Source organism: Hypanus sabinus, chromosome 2 (genome assembly GCF_030144855.1).
Source record: "Hypanus sabinus isolate sHypSab1 chromosome 2, sHypSab1.hap1, whole genome shotgun sequence".
NCBI classification, from domain to species: domain Eukaryota; kingdom Metazoa; phylum Chordata; class Chondrichthyes; order Myliobatiformes; family Dasyatidae; genus Hypanus; species Hypanus sabinus.
Window position 1 is genome coordinate 176,417,093 of NC_082707.1, and position 19,524 is coordinate 176,436,616.

Here is a 19,524-nt window from a genome sequence, read left to right on the forward strand (position 1 = left end):
ACAGGGGCCTGTGGGAGGAGCCACAGGAGCATTCAGCAGGGGGCGTGTCCAGACGGGCACATAGTTCACCACAGTCATCCATCCTTTGAGTCTTCTCCACCGTTCATCAAGCTGAAGCTGATAATGGCGTTTAATGATGGTCAGACTACTTTCCTTCTGAAATCCATATAAAGGGATATTCTCTAACTGAGATTGTGTCCTCTGGCCTTCAACTCTGCCACTAATGACAAACTTCAACTCATTCAGAACGCTGCTGCTAGACTTTTTAGCTAAAACCAGGATAAGCAAGCATATCCCTCCCATCCTAGCTAATCCGTATCTTTTAGAATTAATTTCAAAGTTCTCTTCCTTGTTTTTAAAGCTCTCAGTAGTCTGGGACCGGAGTACACGACAGAATTGCTTTCATTTTATAATCCTGCTCAAGTTTGCAGGTCTTCGTCCACCACTCTCTCAAATTTAAACCATCCCCCTCAAAAGATAATTGGCAGGTCATCCTTTTTGAACTATGGTCCAAAGCTGTGGAATTCAGTAATATCTAAAACCAAAAGGGATGCAGACGCAGTTGACACTTTTTAACACCAGCTCCCTTCTTGGTAGAAGTCAGCATCTTGGACCTCCAGAAGTGGTCCACAGGATGGGGTGATTGATAAATTCATGGCCTAAGGTAGAAGGAGTCAATTTTAGAAAACCTAGCACATTTATTTTTCAACATAGTCCCCTCCTACATTTACACACTCAGTCCAGTGGTCTTCGAGCATACGGACCTTGGACTCCAGAAAGTGTCCACAGCAGGGGTGATTGATAAGTTCGTGGCCTAAGGTAGAAGGAGATGAGTTATACAGCTCTCGTTACATGCACATGCAGTTCAACTCTTTGACTGATTATGCAGTAAGTGAAATTAATAACTCATCTCCTTCTACCTTAGGCTATGAACTTCTCAATCACCCCATCCTGTGGACCACTTCTGGAGGTCCAAGATGCTGACTTCTACCAAGAAGGGATCCATATGCTCCACGACGGCTGGACTAAAGGCTGATTTATACTTCTGCATAGGCTCTACGCCGTAGCCTACGCAAATGGCCTACGCCATTGTGAGCATAGTTGTGTGTTGGTGTGTCTGCTTCACTCTGCAATTCACCGCCAAAACGCTAGTTTTGTGCCACTGTGTTGAGTTCCTTTGTGTACTTCAAACAATGGCGACTAAAACTGAGTGCATCATGTTGGAGTTGGAGCTAATAAATGTTGAACAAGGGTTTCTTTTATTGAAATTACTGCAATGCAGAAAAGAGAGAAGAAGTTGGACGAAGAGTCATACAAATGTACATATTTTCAGATTTCCTCAATTAACCTCTCCTCGATTTGGTCTATTTTCCAACTCACGTTCAACTCACGTTCTTCTTCCCTCTTCTCTCTCAATTCGAAAATAGTGGAGAAGAAGAAGCAACTGGAAATGCGATGCTACCAAGCAGACCAATCACAGTTGTTGCGGTCTGCATCGCCACGACGCGTAGTTACATTTTTCGGGAGGTGCACGTCAGGCTATAGCGTAGATTCGACACAGAAGTATAAATTGGCCTTAAGTGTGTAAATGTAGGAGGGGACTATGTTGAAAAATAAATGTGCTAGGTTTTCTAAAATTGACTCCTTCTACCTTAGGCCTCGAACTTATCAATCACCCCTCATATTTAACCTTGCTTTTAACTAACATCTTTTTGTCTCTAATTGTCATGTTTGAAATTTATCCCATTGTAAAGAACTTTGAATTACATTGTCTGTATGAAAGGTACTCTATGAAACATCCACTCCGTCTAGGCTTTTCAGTGTTCGGTAGGTTTCAATGAGATCCCCCACCCCCCCAAACTCCAAAAAGTACAGGTCCGGAGCCATGAAACTCTCCTCATACATGATTCAATTCCTGGGATTATTCTTGTAAACTTCCTCTGGACCGTCTCCAATGTCAGCACATCCTTTCTTAGACACGGTGCCTACCACCTAGGACATTTTCTCTTCTCATCTTTTCCGTTGGGCGGGGGACATAAAACCCTGAAAGCACTACCATTTGGCTCAGGAACAGCTTCTACTTTGCTGTTAGCAGACTATTGAATGGAACTCTTGTATGTTAAGATTCAAGATTCAAGTTTATTTATCATGTGTACATTGAAGCATAGAGTGAAATGCACCATTTGAATTAGCAACCAGTGCACCCAAGGGTGTGCTGCGAGCAGCCCACAAGTATTGCCACACATTCTGGTCTCAACATAGCATGTCCACAGTTTTCAGCAGAACAAAACAAAGTACAACAAGCAACAGGAAAACAAGCCCCCGTTCCCTGTTCTTTACTTGGCTGTGTGGAGAGGGGAAGCCTGCAGCAAAGGTAATAGCATGCTCTCCATATTGCACTGGCCTGGCTTGCATACTGGCTGGCATGAGACCATAAGATATAGGAGCAGAATTAGGCCATTTGGCCAATCGAGTCTGCTCCATCATAGCTTATCCAAATTTCCTCTCAGCCCCAATCTCCTGCCTTCTTCCCAGATCCCTTCTATCAAGAATCTATCAACCTCTGCCTTAAACATCCATAAAGAATTGGCATCCACAGCTGCTTGTGGCAAAGAATTCCACAGATTCACCACTCTCTGGCTAAAGAAGTTCCTCGTCATCTCAGTTCTAAAAGGACACTCCTCTATTCTGAGGCTGTGACTCTCCCACGATAGGAAACATCCTCTCCCCATCCATGTCATGAATTCCATCATCCAAATCATTGACATATAACATAAAAAGAATTGGCCCTGACACAGACATCACTAGAACACCAATAGTCACCAATAGCCAGTCAAAAAGGCTCCCTTCTTTCCCACTCTTTGCCTCCTGCCGATCAGCCACTGCTTTATCCATGCTAGTCTCTTTCCTGTAAAACCATGGGCTTATAGCTTGTTCAGCAGCCTCATGTGTGGCACCCTGTCAAAGGCCTTCTGAAAATTCAAGTACTGTACACAACACCAACCAATTCTCCTTTGTCTATCCTGTTTGTTACTTCTTCAACGAATTCCACCAGACTTGTTAGGCAAGATTTTACCTTGAGGAAACCGTGCTGACTACGGCCTATTTTTATCATGTGCATATCAGGTAGACATTTAGGAGGTGGTAACCATGGTTGACCTCAACCAGTGGTGGGCCTCAACTTTGTTCTACCTTCAAGCACTGTGTAATGACCTTATCTGTACGAATAGTATGCAACACAAGCTTTTCACTGTATCTCAGCACATGTGACAATAATACATAAATTCCAATTCCAATTTTAATGCATTACCAGAGACCACAGCAGTGAACTTCTATCTTCTCATAAGCTGGAGCTGAAAGTATTGGAAAGTATTCGTATAAAGAGGTTATTGAGTCTCTTTGTTCAAACAATGCTGTTGTCCCTGAGTGGTTATAGGCACATGTGTATATCTGGACTGCAAGAACCCAGCATCTTCCCTCTTCTCCATCTCCTTCCCCAAAACCTGTATCATAAGGCCAGAAGAGTCTATGCACTTCATCAGTGCTTCCTGCTCGAGCCACAACCCACACTCTAAATAGGAGAGGAAGTCCTCACATACAAACCCCTTGGCATATTGATCTAGTACTTCCAGTGTGGCTTCCTTTACAGCTGTGAAACTGGATACAAACCACTCCATATGTCACGGCCATTTGGATCTCTCGGTTATCATCCATTTTAATACACGTCTCCATTCCCATGCCAGTGTCCGTCCTCTGCTTCTTGTCTGCCTCCTACTGCCAATTTGAGGCTAAATGCAAACTAGAGCAGCAGCTTGTTATGTTCTGCCCAGGTAGCCTCTACCCTAGCAACATGAATATTGAAATCCCCAACTTATGTTAACTGCTCCTCGTCTGTCTTCTTCCTTTTCTCTCCCTCCTCCTGAGTCAGCTGACCAGCCCTCAAAATGGCATCTCTTTCCCTCCTCTCCATCTGTGCATCATCTACACTCCCACTCTGCTCTCGCCATCTCCCTTCCTTTGTTCCACACCATCTTCTTTCTCCTGTCAGATTCCATTATCTTCACCCCTTTCCTCTTCCTCTATCACTCCTCTGCTTCTGATCTCATTGCTGCACCCCTCTCCTCCATCTGCCTATCAGCCACCCCTCCCTCGACTGGATCAACCTATTGTCTGATAGTTCTTGCTCCATCCATTCCCTCCAACATCTTATACTGGCTAACTCTGAATCTCAATCAGGTTTATTATCACAGAAATTTGTTGTTTTGTGGCAGCATTACAGTGCAATACAGTAAATAAAATATACTATGTGCTGAATGTAATGTGTGTGTGATGCACCATTAATAACTCACTCTGAGAAGTAAGGCGAGATATCGGCTTTTATTGACTGGAAGAAGGAACCAGAAGTGAGTGACCATCATACTATGACCTGGAGACTGAGGCCGAGCGTCAGGCCTCCAATCGCCTTTATACCGGGGTCTGTGGGAGGAGCCACAGGAGCAGTCAGCAGAGGGCGTGTCCAGACAGGCACACGTAGTTCACCACAGTGTGTGTGTCTATAAGTACATCTAAAGGGTTGAACTGAGTGCATGTTCATGATCTTCTGCTGCTGTAGCTCATTCACTTCAAGGCTCGACCTTTTGGGCATTCAGAGATGCTCTTCTGCACACCACTGTTTTAACGTGTGGTTATTTGAGTCCCTGCTGCTTTTCTGTCAGCTTAAACCAGTTAGGCCTTTTCCTTTGACTTCTCTCATTAACAAGGCTTTTTCACCCACAGAGCTGCCGCTCACTGGATTTTTTTTTGTTTTTCAAACTGTTACCTGTAAACTCTAGAGTCTGTTGTGTGGGAAAATCCCAGGAGATCAGCAGTTTCTGAGATACTCTAACCACCCTGTCTGGCACCAACAATCATTCCATGGTCTTCCCCAATCTGGTGTTTGCTGTGAACGGAATCTCTTGATGCCTGAGTTGTTGCTGTCACATGATTGGCTGATAAGATATTTACATTAATGAGCAGGTGTGCATGTGTACCTAATAAAGTGGCCACTGTGTGCATGTGCGCGTGTGTGTGTGTGTGTGTGTATATAAAATAAGTAATGCAGAAACGGGTGAAAAAATAGCAAAGTAGTCTTTATGGATTCAGGGCCCGTTCACAAATCTGATGGCAGAGTAGAAGAAGCTGTTAGTAAAATGTTGAGTGTGTGTCTTAAGGTTTTTTCTCCTCTTTATCTTTCAGTCAAGATGAAGGGTTTTAACTCAAGACACCGCCTGTTCATTTCTCTCCATAGATGGCTCTGAATTTAGTGTGTTGCTGCAGATTCCAGCACCTACTGTCTCTTGTATCTCCATGACATAGGGATAAATGAGAGAGGCATTCAAATGAAGAGGCAATACCAAGTAGGAAATGTTTCTGTTGGAGTCGGGCCCCAAAGGGTAATTCCATTTCACTGTATTGGGGGGAAGTTAGTGATTGTTTTGGCCTCTGAAATGTTTGCACAACTTCTTTTTCACAGTCGGTGTTCCTCCTGCTGCTCCAGCATGAACATAAAGATGAACGATGAACAGAAAATTCCACCTGACAGGATAAATAAGTCACCGGGGGGGGGGGGGGGTTACAATATGGATTTTGAATTGGATCAACTGGAGAGTGTTGCCCAGGTTTTCTGCATTTTGGATGTGGACTTGGACTGTAGACTTTTTTCAGTCCTATAGTTTTTGATATTCTGTGTTTTTTGCCCAATCCTTCTCGGATTTTTTCAGTGGGCGGAGGGGGATGTGCCTGTTCCATTTTGCTCGGTTTTTGTGAGGGAGGCGGGATTTGGGGTCGATGTGCCTGTTCAGTTTTTGTGAGGGAGGAGGGATTTGGGGTTGATGTGCCTGTTCAGTTTTTGTGAGGGAGGAGGGATTTGGGGTCAATGTGCCTGTTCAGTTTTTGTGAGGGAGGAGGGATTTGGGGTCGATGTGCCTGTTCAGTTTTTGTGAGGGAGGAGGGATTTGGGGTCGAGGTGCCTGTTCAGTTTTTGTGAGGGAGGAGGGATTTGGGGTCGAGGTGCCTGTTCAGTTTTTGTGAGGGAGGAGGGATTTGGGGGTCGAGGTGCCTGTTCAGTTTTTGTGAGGGAGGAGGGATTTGGGGTCAATGTGCCTGTTCAGTTTTTGTGAGGGAGGAGGGATTTGGGGTCGATGTGCCTGTTCAGTTTTTGTGAGGGAGGAGAGATTTGGGGTCGAGGTGCCTGTTCAGTTTTTGTGAGGGAGGAGGGATTTGGGGTCGAGGTGCCTGTTCAGTTTTTGTGAGGGAGGAGGGATTTGGGGTCGAGGTGTCTGTTCAGTTTTTGTGCTGGAGGAGGGATTTGGGGTCGAGGTGCCTGTTCAGTTTTTGTGAGGGAGGAGGGATTTGGGGTCGATGTGCCTGTTCAGTTTTTGTACTGGAGGAGGGATTTGGGGTCGAGGTGCCTGTTCAGTTTTTGTGCTGGAGGAGGGATTTGGGGATCGAGGTGCCTGTTCAGTTTTTGTGAGGGAGGAGGGATTTGGGGTCGAGGTGCCTGTTCAGTTTTTGTGAGGGAGGAGGGATATGGGGTCGAGGTGCCTGTTCAGTTTTTGTGAGGGAGGAGGGATTTGGGGTCGAGGTGCCTGTTCAGTTTTTGTGAGGGAGGAAGGATTTGGGGTCGAGGTGCCTGTTCAGTTTTTGTGAGGGAGGAGGGATTTGGGGTCGAGGTGCCTGTTCAGTTTTTGTGCTGGAGGAGGGATTTGGGGTCGATGTGCCTGTTCAGTTTTTGTACTGGAGGAGGGATTTGGGGTCGATGTGCCTGTTCAGTTTTTGTGAGGGAGGAGGGATTTGGGGTCGAGGTGCCTGTTCAGTTTTTGTGAGGGAGGAGGGATTTGGGGTCGAGGTGCCTGTTCAGTTTTTGTGAGGGAGGAGGGATTTGGGGTCGAGGTGCCTGTTCAGTTTTTGTGAGGGAGGAGGGATTTGGGGTCGAGGTGCCTGTTCAGTTTTTGTGAGGGAGGAGGGATTTGGGGTCGAGGTGCCTGTTCAGTTTTTGTGAGGGAGGAGGGATTTGGGGTCGAGGTGACTGTTCAGTTTTTGTGAGGGAGGAGGGATTTGGGGTCGAGGTGCCTGTTCAGTTTTTGTGAGGGAGGAGGGATTTGGGGTCGAGGTGTCTGTTCAGTTTTTGTGAGGGAGGAGGGAGTTGGGGTCGAGGTGACTGTTCAGTTTTTGTGAGGGAGGAGGGATTTGGGGTCGAGGTGACTGTTCAGTTTTTGTGCTGGAGGAGGGATTTGGGGTCGATGTGCCTGTTCAGTTTTTGTGAGGGAGGAGGGATTTGGGGTCGAGGTGACTGTTCAGTTTTTGTGAGGGAGGAGGGATTTGGGGTCGAGGTGACTGTTCAGTTTTTGTGAGGGAGGAGGGATTTGGGGTCGAGGTGCCTGTTCCCATTTTGTTTGCTGTTTTGTGTGGGGAGGGGGGATTTGTGGAAGATTGACGATCGTGCTGCCTTTCTTTTCTTTCTTGGTTTAATGGCTACCCAGAAAAGAAGAATTTCCAGAGTTGTATACTTTGATAACAAATGAGCCTTTAAACCTTTTTTAGCAGAGAAAACCTTTTCACCTTTTCAGCCTCATCAGCTTATCTAACTTCACAGTAATCTATCCATTCTGTTCCCTTTTAACCTCTTCCAAATTGAATGAGTTCCACAGCTAAACTTTCTTTGGCAAAGTTTAGCTATTAACCCAATGTCATTCAATACAGTAAACAACAAATAAGTACATTTGATGTTCTGCTTTGGTCTTAAGTGCTAAAACGATTGTCTTGTGTCAAGTATTCACAACCGTTTTCAGAAAAGACATGTATTCTTAGCTCAAGAGCAGCATGTGCGAATAACAGTTAGTGTCACAGCTGAAAAGACCAGGAACCCAGGGTTGATCCCAATGTTGTATGCTGTCAACGTGGAGTTTGCACACTCTCCTGGAGACTGTGCGAGCTTCCTCTTGGTGCTTTAGTTTCTTCTACTTTCCGAAGATGTTCTGGTAGGTTAATTAGCTGTTGGAAAGGTGGGGGGTCGGAGTATCAGAATGGAGCTGCTGTGCACGTGAAAAAGAGCAGGTTACCAGAAAATAAGTGAGGTTTTATTCTGAGAGCTACAGTGGACCTAATGGGCTGAATGGCCTCATTGTAAGTTACAAGAAATTAACTGCTGATATTTCTCAGAGTAAGTTGATAAATGACTGCTCTATTAAGTTAAGTGCATTTTGTAGGGTATATTCTGCTATGGGTAACCTGAGCAATTCAAGGTTCTTTGCTACAATTAAAGATATCTTCGTGTTGGAAGCAAATGTATCCAGTACATTCTGAGGTTAATTTTCAATCATTGATTCCACTTCCTGGAATCACTGCAAATAGCATGTTTTCTTCTAATAAACATCTCGCTATTATTGAGTACCATTGTGAGAAATCTGTCAGTTTCCTACGGACACTTGTTTGTTCTATCTGTGTTAGAGCCTATGTTTACTGTTGCCCTGGAAAGTTAAATAATTTTTATTTGTTCATAAGTATTTCATTTCAACTAGAGAAAAATGTGGACTGATCGGTCTGCCTGTTGGAAGCCAGGAGGGATGTACATTTTGTAATCAGGGCTCCTGTGCAAACCCTTTCTTTCAGCAAGTGAGGGAAAGCTACAAAGTAACTGAACCACACCTAAAGTTTCAGGAAGTTTTCAGAGATAAGAAAATCTCTTTGAGCTGGAAGCAAATCCCACCAGAACGCATAAAGAGAAATCATGTTTTATTACGCTGCTCTCAGAGAATTCTCTGTGAGCTGAAGTGAAAGGGGCCGTACAAATGGAGTTCAGAGTTACTGGAAGGTAGGGTTTTAAACTCCTAGGTCCGCAATGCAGCGCGGGTGTTTTGTCAAAAGGATTTTTTGCATAGTAAGTACAGGCAGTGCAGTATACTGACACTGTGCTTTGCTTCATTTAAACAGCCTCGGCTCATGTACGAAGTAAGATTTCCCTTTCAAGTTTGTATAGATAACGAGAGTTGGTGTTTTCCATCTGTACGAACCTCAGGACCATGTTTTGAAGTATCGAAAAATGTGTTGTCGCATTGCTTTGTGTGTTTTGTGCTTGGGAAAATTAGGCGTGCTGTCCGTTCAAAAAGTTTTCACTAATTTTTTTTTGTAATTACGAAAGGCGAGGAATGCTACAGACTTCTTTCCTGCGATGAATCCTGCGGGTCTGTATTGATTACGGTCAAATTTTATGAATCCTCTTTTTTTTAAAATGGCATTCCTAGAAGTATGTTTGGTTTTTGACACCCGGGGCAGGCAGGGGAGATGTGTTTTTTTGTTGAAGTGTTGGGCTCAGTCAGACTTGTCCAGTTTATTGTCTCGTTCAGAACTACAGTAAGGTACAACACTTTGAAAAACTTACTTGCAGCTACGTTGCACTGAGGCACGTCATTCGACGTCCCTGACAGCACTGTCAACAAAGAGTAATCAGGTCATCAGTTGCTACTTATAGTTCAATGCCTGGGTGCAGTTGAAATAATTCTTTCACTGTTTCGTAAGCTACCAGAAGCTTTGAAATGTTGTTCACAAAGCCTGGTGGAATTTAAATATTTCAGGGTGTGGTTTTTGTATTTAATAAAGCCATGAGATGGAGTCATGGTTCAAGGGAGCAGCTAACTAAAACAAGTTTATTTCCATGCAGGGTGTGATCAGCTAAATTACTAAAGCTGAGGCTACTTTTTAATGTGTAGACAAATTGTAGGAGAATGCCTGTCTGTCTAAGTTTAAGTTATTTACCACTAATCAAAGTTTTCTAATGAGATCATTTCCCGCAACAGTAGGGAAGCTAAACAATGTGCATCATCTGCAACTTGGTCATTCAATGGAGTTCTGTGATTCGGATCCCTATATCTCGTCTGACATTACAGGCTCGTATTAATGGACATACTAGTTGTTGACCACAGATGTGTATGGTTCCCAGCTTTATCATGCCCTTCCTTTCCTGTTTTGTATTTCTGATCCAGTACCCTCACTATGAATAGCAACTCACAGCTTGTTAACTTGATAAGCTTGTTAAATGTGGTGCAAGGCACCTTTTATTCTGTACTCAGTTTTCAGAATGTGGGCACTGCTGGGAAAGCCAGCAGTTATTGCCCACCCACAATCACCAAAGGTCAGTGTTGATCTATCTTCTTGAATCCTACAGTCCCACAGCTGAAAGGATACCCAGCCTGCGTTTGGGTGAGGAGCTCCAGGTTTAGCACTAGCAACTGTGATGGAGAAAGATTTATTTGTCACAGGTGCATTGAGACACACAGAGAAATGCATCACTTGTGTCAAACCAAATCAGTGAGGATTGTGTTGGGTAGCCCGCAAGTATCACCATGCTGTTGGTGCCAGCATAGCACACCCACTACGCACAAACCTTAGCTGTACATCTTCGTGGGAGGAAACCAGAGCACCCAGAGGAAACCCACATGGTCAAAGAGAGAACATGCAAACTCCTTACAGACAGCAGTGGGGATTGAACCCTGAATGGTGACCACAGGTTACACTGCCTGCTACACTCGATGTTCCTCTATGACTGTCCTTTGCTTTCAAATGTGTTTGCAACCCAAGTTTTAATTGAAGATTATTCTGCTGACCAATATAATAATGGGTTTAAAAGGGGCAGCATGGTAACGCGGTGGCTAGCACAACACTTTATAGTACAGGTGACACGGGTTCAATTCCCGCTGCTGCCTGTAAGGAGTTTGTACGTTCTCCCCGTGACAGTGTGGGTTTCCTCCAGGTGCTCCGGTTTCCTCCCACAGTTCAAAGACATACTGGTTGGTAGGTTAATTGGTCATTGCAAATTCCTGTGTGATTAGACCAGAGTTGGTGCATGGCCAAGTGGTTAAGGCTGTGGGCTGGCGATCTGAAGGTTGTTAGTTCGAGCCTCAGCCGAGGCAGCGTGTGTGTCCTTGAGCAAGGCATTTAACCACACACTGCTCCTGCACGTTTATAGCCCAGTGGCGGCGGTCGGTGTAGTGTGGACAGGACAGGAGTTAAATTGAGGGATTGCTGAGCGGTGAGGCCGGAAGCGCCAGAGGGACCTATTCTGTATTGTATCTCAATAAATAAATAAAAGTAATTATACCTATAAGGTTTGTTCTCAGGCTAATAAACAATAGAATATCTTATAAGTAGGCACTGTGTCCTACATGAATTGATGGGAATATGTGGAGCAGGTTCGGCAGGGCCAAGAAAACCCTTTGTCAGTCCAATGCCAGCATCAGCACAAACAGCATGATGAGCGAAGTAGCCAGACATCTGAATGCTGTGCTGCTTAAACCCCCAGTATTAGTCTGGCTCCCTGCATCAATTTTCCATGTTCCTATGGGCATACATTTCAGAATTTGCTCACCTAGCCACCACGTTCCCATTTCTTGTTCCTGGACATTTTAACTTGTTACTAGCATGTAAAGGTACCGGAACTTGCTGCGTCTACGAGCATTCGGAACACTCTCCCACCTGCTGCAGTGTTGACCTTTTCATAATATTCATCTCAATAAGTTGGGCATGACTTTATCATGTTAGTTATGTATGTAGCACTTGTCTAGAATAAAACAACTGACTTTCTATGATACCAGAGCTGACGAGATGAGTTCTTACGGTACACAGTATATGGCTGATGAAACATCAGCAGAAGTGCATTGTGCACTGAATGATATGTAGTGCTTTCAGATCTATAATTACCTTGTTATCTTCTGTGCTCCACTTGATCTTTCATACTTTATATTTTTATCTTTTCAGACTTATACTTCATCTTTCTACTTTATCTTTCATAATAATTATGCAATATTATCTTCCTTTTCTCAGAAATGGTACATGTGTGTGGTCAGGAAAAATTAGACAACAGACTTCTCCAATTTTTCTGTTGAAGTAGTGGTGCGGACAAAGACGCCAGTTAGCCTTTGCATCCAATCTCCATTTCTCTTGTACCCAATCCCAAACTGATTAATCAATTAGTTCATTGGATCTTGCTGAATATGAATTGGACATTGGGTTCGCCAACAAATCTGAAGAAGTTCAGGAACAAGTATATTGATTTTGAAGGCTGGTTGAAGTCTCGGAGGAGTGCTTCTGGGTTGTGGTAATTGGAGAAGTTTTCTCCGAGGATCATGAACTTGTGGTGGAGTGGCTTGTGAGTTTCTGAGATCCTGAGCATGGTGCTATCTAGAGTTTAGCCTTAAATCCTGGTAGGGTCGCCAGTGGTGGTAAGGTCAAGGAAGAGGTTCCAGAAAAAGAGTGATCCAACCAAGGCCTCAGTGCTGAAGCTGACAGAAGATGATGGCACATCACAATGGCAGTGAAGGTGGTAGTAGGCTGCAACAGTAAAGGGCCCTCAGTTGTCTTGCATTCCATGCCACTGGACCCTGACCCGGATCTGTCAAGGACCATGTGATGGCTGCCCATGCATCAGCTTCCCCATATTAAACAAAGTCATGAGCAGTCATTCTCCATTAAGGAAATCCATCGTAACATTCTGGATTAAGTCACATAGCGATGAGCAAGTGGCAAAGCAGGCAGGATTGTGAGATCTCGCCAGAATATGTGGATCCCAAATTGGCCTGTGCAGACACCTTAGGTCCCACCAATAGACAACCTCTTAGAGGAACATCATACTGACTTGAATGATCGCACTACTATAAATCGGAGGAGTGATTGAATGTACATTGTGGAAGATGTCATGAGAAGAAGAGATATCATGCAACCACACTGGGGCCACAAGCTCCAGATGTAAATTGAGGAGACATTGGGAGGGGATACTGATGACCATTAGCACCAGGACTGAGGTGCTAATGATAAGTGCAGGAGAAAATTTGACAACTTGACCAGTTCTGAATGAATTCATCATTAAATGGCACATTCTAACAATTGTTTCATCCACTTGCTAAATTTCCACCTTATAATTCAAACAATGTACAGCTTTCAAAGGCTGGCAGCTGTTTACTATGAAAGCTGCATTAATTAGGCATATTGCAGGTTATTGACTGGTAGGTTCCTCTCTCTCAAAGACATGGCACATGATAGTAAGAGCTGGGAGATTGCAGCTAGATTTACCCTCTTATCAGAGAGAGAGTGCTAGCTCAAAATTTTCCATTGATGTTACACTAAATTGAATTCTTTGAGGCCCAAACTGAAATGGTCCTTATTTCTTATAAGTAAAAGTGTGAAATGACAGAGATTGAAAGCATTAATACCCATCAGGCATGAAATTGTTCAGTAAAATGTATATTAGTTTGAAGTTCCTTTCTCAGCTCTTTTAGAAAAGATGTCAACCCACTTTTAAATCAAATTAGTTCCCTGCTAAAGGAATTCAAGACAAATATGTTGAAGATTATTTGTACCAGTATCCCATGGTGTATCTCCAGGGTCCAATGCTGTTTTTTTTGGTCATGAGAGAGTGTATGGCTTAGCGACAATTGAAAAACAAGTTTTGTATGAAATTTCACTGACGAGCAGTGATTTCGCTGTCACTGAAATGTTACCAGAACCTGCTGAGTGATTTTAGATGTCTGAAGAGTCATTAAATGTTCTAGCATGTCCTGTTTTGTTTATCTTCAACCCAGTTTCTATTTAAAGTTTTAAACTTACACAACAAATTATAGTTCAAACTACTAGTTCCCGATAAGTGGTCTGGAACCTGAGTAGCGGAGCTGGTTTTATAGAACTCTTGGTTCTGCAGAGGACTTGCAATCTGTATCTATCCTCAGTGCCCTTTTGTAACCTCCAGCTAATGCCTGCTGAAAAATACACAAAGCTTCAGTTGATTGCAAGACGAGAAATAAGAACATTTAATGACTCTTCAGACATCTAAAATCACTCAGCAGGTTCTGGTACAATTTCAGTGACAGTGAGAACAGTAGAGTTAATGTAATAGACCAGGACCTTTCTTCTTATTTCCAGCATCTGTGATTTTTTTTTATTGTTGTCTGGATAGAATTGCATGCCTGACTTTAAACAAGAAAAAACAAATTGCTGGAGGAAGCAGCGTCTGTGGGGGGCGGGGGGGGGAGCGGATGTATTGATGTTTTTAGTCGAGATCTTGCACCAGGATGAAAACTGGAGAGTGAAGATAACGAGTATAGAGGGTGAGAGGCATGAAGTCTGATTTCAAGGTCTGAATCAGAATCAGATTTATTAATATTATAATGTGAAATTTGCTGTTTTGTATCAACATTTCGGTGGAAAGACATAAAATTACTTTAAACTACAAAAATAAATAAAATAGTACAATAAAAACGGAATAAAGAGATTGTGTTCATAAGTTTATGGACCATTCAGAAATCTGGTAGCATTAAGGAAGAAGAAGTTCCTAAAATGTTGAGTGTGGGTCTTTACGCTTCTGTACCTCCTCCCTAATGGAGAGGGCATGTCCCAGGTGGTGAAGGTCTGTAGCGATGGAAATTGCCTTTTCGAAGCACAGCCTCTTGAAAATGTCCTCGATGGTGGTTAGGGTTGGGTCCCTGGTGGAGAGGAGTCTACAACCGTTTACAGCCTCTTTCGATCCTATACATTTGAGCCTCCATACCAGGCTGTGATGTAATCAGTCTGAATGTTCTTTCACCATACATCTCTAGAAATTTGTGAGAGGTTTTGGTAACGCTCCAAATCTCCTCAAACTTCTAACAAAGTAGAGATGCTGGCATGCCTTCTTCATGCTTGCATCAATATGTTTGTCCCAGGACAGATCTGCTGACCTGTCAGTGACGATTGGTATGTGTTCTTCTGGACAGGAGGGTCTGTGAGCAAGAACGAGATTCCTGGATGGTATGTTGCCTCCCAAGTGCCAGGGTGTGGGATGTCTCAGATCGAATCCTCAGCATTCTTATGTGGTAGGGAGAAGGCATGGTCATTGACATGGGTAGGACGAGTGATGGAGGTTCTGCATGGGGAGTTCAGGGAGTTAGGTGCTAAGTTAAAGGGCAGGGACTCCAGGGTTGTGATCTCAGGATTGCTACCCCGTGCCATGTGCTAGTGAGGCTAGAATTAGGAAGATTATACAATTTAATATGTGGCTAAGGAGCTGGTGTAGGAGGGAGGGCATAAGCTTTTTAGATCATTGGGATCTCTTCCAGGGAAGATGGGACCTGTACAGACGGGACAGTTTGCACCTGAACTGGAAGGGGACTAAATCCTAGTGGGAAGGTTTGTTAATGCGGCACGGTGGGGTTTAAACTAGAGTTGCAGGACGATGGGAGCCAGCGTGCCAGGACAGTTACTGGAAAGGTTGTGGAGGCAGATGGTAAGAGCTCAGACAGTTATGAATCAAAAGGTTGAGCATGGTGCGACTAGTGTCCTGAGCTGTCTGTATTTCAGCAAGAAGTATTGCAGGAAAGGTGGATAATAGTGCTGAAGATGAGGTAGCTGGCTTACAAACAGAGGCAATGTGTAGTGAGGAGAGGCTATTGATAGGGCAACATTGCAGACAACAGGGTGAGTTACAATGTAAAAGGCGGGCAAAATGAAAAGGGTGAAAACAGGACTGAAGGTGTTGTATCTGAATGCTTCAGCTTATGGACTAGTTGCAGATTGTTGTTCTAGCCTCACTGAATCATGGCTGAAAGATTATAGCTGCAAGCTTAATATCCTAGGATACACAATGTATCAAAAGGACAGGCAGGAAGGCAGAGGGCGTGGCGTTGCTCCGTTGGTAAAAAATTAAATCATTAGAAAGAGGTCGGAAGGTGTTGAATTATCATGGATAGAGCTAAGGAACTGCAAGGGTAAAAAGACCCTGATGAGAGTTACATACAGACTCCCAAACAGTAGTAAGGATGTGACCTACATAATACAGCAGGAGATAGAAAATGCGTGCCAAAAGGGCAATGTTATAATAATACATGGGGGATTTTGATATGCAGGTAGATTGGGGAAATCAGGATGGTGCTAGATTCCAGAATGTTATGAGATTACTTAAAAGAGCAGCTCATAGTTGAGTCCACTGAAGGATCAGCTATTCTAGATTTGGTGTTGTACAATGATCCATAATTGATTAGAGAGCTTAAGGTAAAAGTACCCTTTGGGGAAGTTATCAAATTATGATCGAATTGCACTGAAGTTTGAGGCGAAGTTAAATTCAAGTATTTCAGTTTTATAGTGGAGTAAAAGGAATTACAGAGGCACGAGAGAGGAGCTGGCCAGAAATGATTGGAAAAGAACACTGGCAGGGATGACAGCAGAAAAACAGTGGCTGGAATTTCTGGAAGCAATTCAGAGGCACAGAATATATACATCCCAAAGAGGAAGAAGTATTCAAAAGGAAAGATGGCACATTCATAGTTAACAAGATGGCACATTCATGGTTAACAAGTCAAAACCAACATAAAAGTCAAAGAGAGGGCATATAATAGATCAAAAATTAGTGGGAAGTTAGATTGGGAAGCTTTTAAAAACCAACAGAAGGCAACTAAAAAAGGCATTAAGAAGGTAAAGATAGAATACAAAAGTAAGCTAGCCAACAATAATAAAGAGGATACCAAAAGTTTCTTCAGATACATAAAGTGTAAAAAAGAAGTGTAAGTGGATATTGGACTGCTGGAAAATGACGCTGCAGAGGTAGTAATGGGGGACAACAAAATGGCAGACAAATTGAATAAGTATTTTGGATCAGTCTTCACTGTGGAAGACACTAGCAGTGTGGTGGGAGTTCCAGGTGTCAGGGGCCATGAACTTGTGTAAAGTTACCATAACCAGAGAAAATAGAGTCTTATTGTCTAATTTCTACTTTCTGAAGTCACAGTCAGTTCCTTGGTCTTGTTGATGTTGAGTGTGAGGTTGTTGTTGCGGAACCACTCAAAAGCTAATCCTGTCTGCCTCCGCATCATCCTCTGAGATACTATAATGACAATGGTGTCACTGGTGAATGTACTGATGGCATTTGATATGCTTCCTAGCCACATAGTATTGAGGACAGAGAGAGTAGATTCATCAGATAAGCACACACCTTTGAGGTGGTTGTCAGTGAGGAGGTATTACTGATCTGCACTGACTGTGTTTGTCAATAAGTTGTCAATAAATTTCGTTGGCATTGGTTCAATCATTTATTTGGCAGAAAAGATTTAAATTTCAATCTATTTGATTTGAAATTTCAGAACGCGCAACATAATTTTGATTAATCCTTTGGGATTTTGTGTTGAATATTGGACCACATGGAAGTGACGTACAGGAAAATGGATGACTGAGTAACAGCAGACTTCCAACTGCCAGATAGTCTTATATTGCAGTACAAGGGATTGTACTTGTATTAAAGGGATTAATTTTCTTCTGAAGCTGTAGTGAAATAAAAGGAATGTTTGCTTTTGTTAAACAGCTTAAACATTCTTTTAAGATGAGAAATTCCATTGTTCACCATCTTGTCCTGGAACTGGGCTTGACTCCAAAAATGTGATCTCTAAACAGCATTATTTCAAAGTTACAATCATATAGTCTTTAAGTTTCATATTAGAATCATAGCTGACATTAATGGCTATTTGAATTCATTCCACTTTCCAGTTCTTGTCTAGCAATCGTGTGCTTTTTGCAATTTTGAGTTCATAACAGGAATTTGTAAATGTGATGGGCATTCCAGACCTAATCTCCTTTCATGCAGTGAGCTCCAGATATTGCACAAACATTGGGTTGAATTCTTTTTCCTCAGTAAAACCTGCCTCTAACATACTACCTCTATTCAGCAAATGGCTTAAATACATGTTTCTTAGTTGATAAAATCTCTGCAAAAATGGAAATAAGCCCTTCATGTTCACCCTGGCAAGGCTTCTAATTTTATACATGGCAATACAATGTCCTCTGAATTACTTTTGTTCCATAGAAAGCAATCTAGTCTAGCCAATTTCTCCTTAAACTCAAAAACTGGTTAAATTTTCATTACTCTTCTTGAACCCTCTCAGGTCCTATCACATCTTTCCTGTAGAGGGGTGACCACACATGTACATAGCAATCCAGCTGCGATTTAACCATTGTTTTGTGTACATCCAACATGTGTTGGTATTGGTTTATTGTCACCATGTACTGAGATTCAGTGAAAAGCTTGTCTTGTTTACTATTCATACAAATCAAATCATGACATAGTGTATTGAGGTAGAACAATAAAAAATGCAGAATAAAGTGTGAAAGTGCAGTGCAGGTAAACAATAAAATGCATGACCATAGCATGGTAGATTATGAGGTCAAGACTCAATCTCAATGTACAAGAGTCTGATGACACTGGGGTAGAGTCGGTACCTGAGCCCAATGGTATGTGCTTTTAGGCGTTTGTTTCTGTTCGATGGGAGAAGGGAGAGGACAGAATATCTGGTGGGTGGGGTGTTTGATTATGCTGGCTTCTTACTGAGACAGTGAGAGATATAGCCACAATCATAGAGAGGAGGCTGGTTTCTATAATGTGCTGAGTTGTGTCAATAACTCTTTACGGGCTCTTTGGTTTACAGAGCAGTTGCCAAATCACGTTCTTATGTATCCAGAAGGAATGCATTGGTAAAAAGTGTAAAGGTTGACAGGAACAGGCTATATTTCTTTAGCCTACTCATCTTACATGCTATAGCCAATTAATACTGTTATCCCAAATGACAGCTTAGCCACCTTATCTGCTGTCTTGCTGACTTCATGGAGTTGTGGATGTACACTTGTTCTTCTGGAGTTCTTCATATTGTACCATTAATTGTGATGGAAATGAAAGAAATGATGAAGAAAGAAATAAGTTGAATTAGTGTCAAATCAACTACAGAAAAAAATTGAAAGGGAAAGATAGATTAGGCTGAGAAAGAGTGAGGAGAACCAGGAGAGTTTAACTTCTTATAATTTAATTTCTTTAAATCTGTAGCAACAATTTGTTACCAGCAGAAATGAAACTTGATAGTTTCAATTACTTTTTAGTTGGGGGTGGGTGAGGTGCATATACAGTGGTGCAGCTGAGTTGCATGACATTGTAGAAACCTAAATCTCTTTATTAAGAAGCTGCCTTCACTACTAAGTACTGCCCTTATCATGTGCTAAGAGTCCTGCCGAAGGGTCTCAGCCGGAAACGTTGACTGTATTCTTTTCCATAGATATTGTCTGGCCTGCTGGGTTTTGTGTGTGTTGCAAAGCCACGAAGTGGTTGAGTCGAGCTAATCTTTGTGTCAGACTAATATTGGAGGGATGCTGCTTGTGAATAACATTTTGTCTTAATGAGTTGTTGGACTGCTTAATCATTACAGTGGCTCAATAAGCTGGGTGCAAATTTGGGAAGACCAATTAGACCAATATATCCAAGCTCCTGGCAAATCATAAGTGAGTGACAAAGAATGGGGCTTTATTTCCGTATCAGGAATGTGTCTGAATTGGAAGGGAAGCTGCAGGTGGTGGTGGATTCCCATGTGCCCTTTGCCCTTTCATTTAAGGTTGGAGAGCAGGAATTAAGACTGTGTATATCATAAAGACTTGTTTCAAACATAGTACAGCACAGGAACAGGCCCTACAGCCCACAATGTTGTGCCACACCAA

At 42.8% G+C, this 19,524-nt stretch overlaps 1 protein-coding gene across 4 annotated transcripts in view; it reads left to right on the forward strand.

Moving 5' to 3' along the window:
- The window catches only part of LOC132387641 (synaptotagmin-16-like), a 170,992-nt gene that overhangs the window by 70,272 nt on the left and 81,196 nt on the right, over positions 1–19,524 (forward strand). For 2 of the 4 annotated variants that reach the window (XM_059960031.1, XM_059960041.1), the window contains exon 1: positions 8,610–8,851. The exons of 1 other annotated variant lie outside the window; for it this stretch is intronic. The gene's annotated coding sequence lies outside the window, so the exon portion shown is untranslated. Of the gene's footprint in view, positions 1–8,609; positions 8,852–19,524 lie in introns of those variants that run through there. One more of the 4 variants, XM_059960050.1, reaches the window with a different exon arrangement.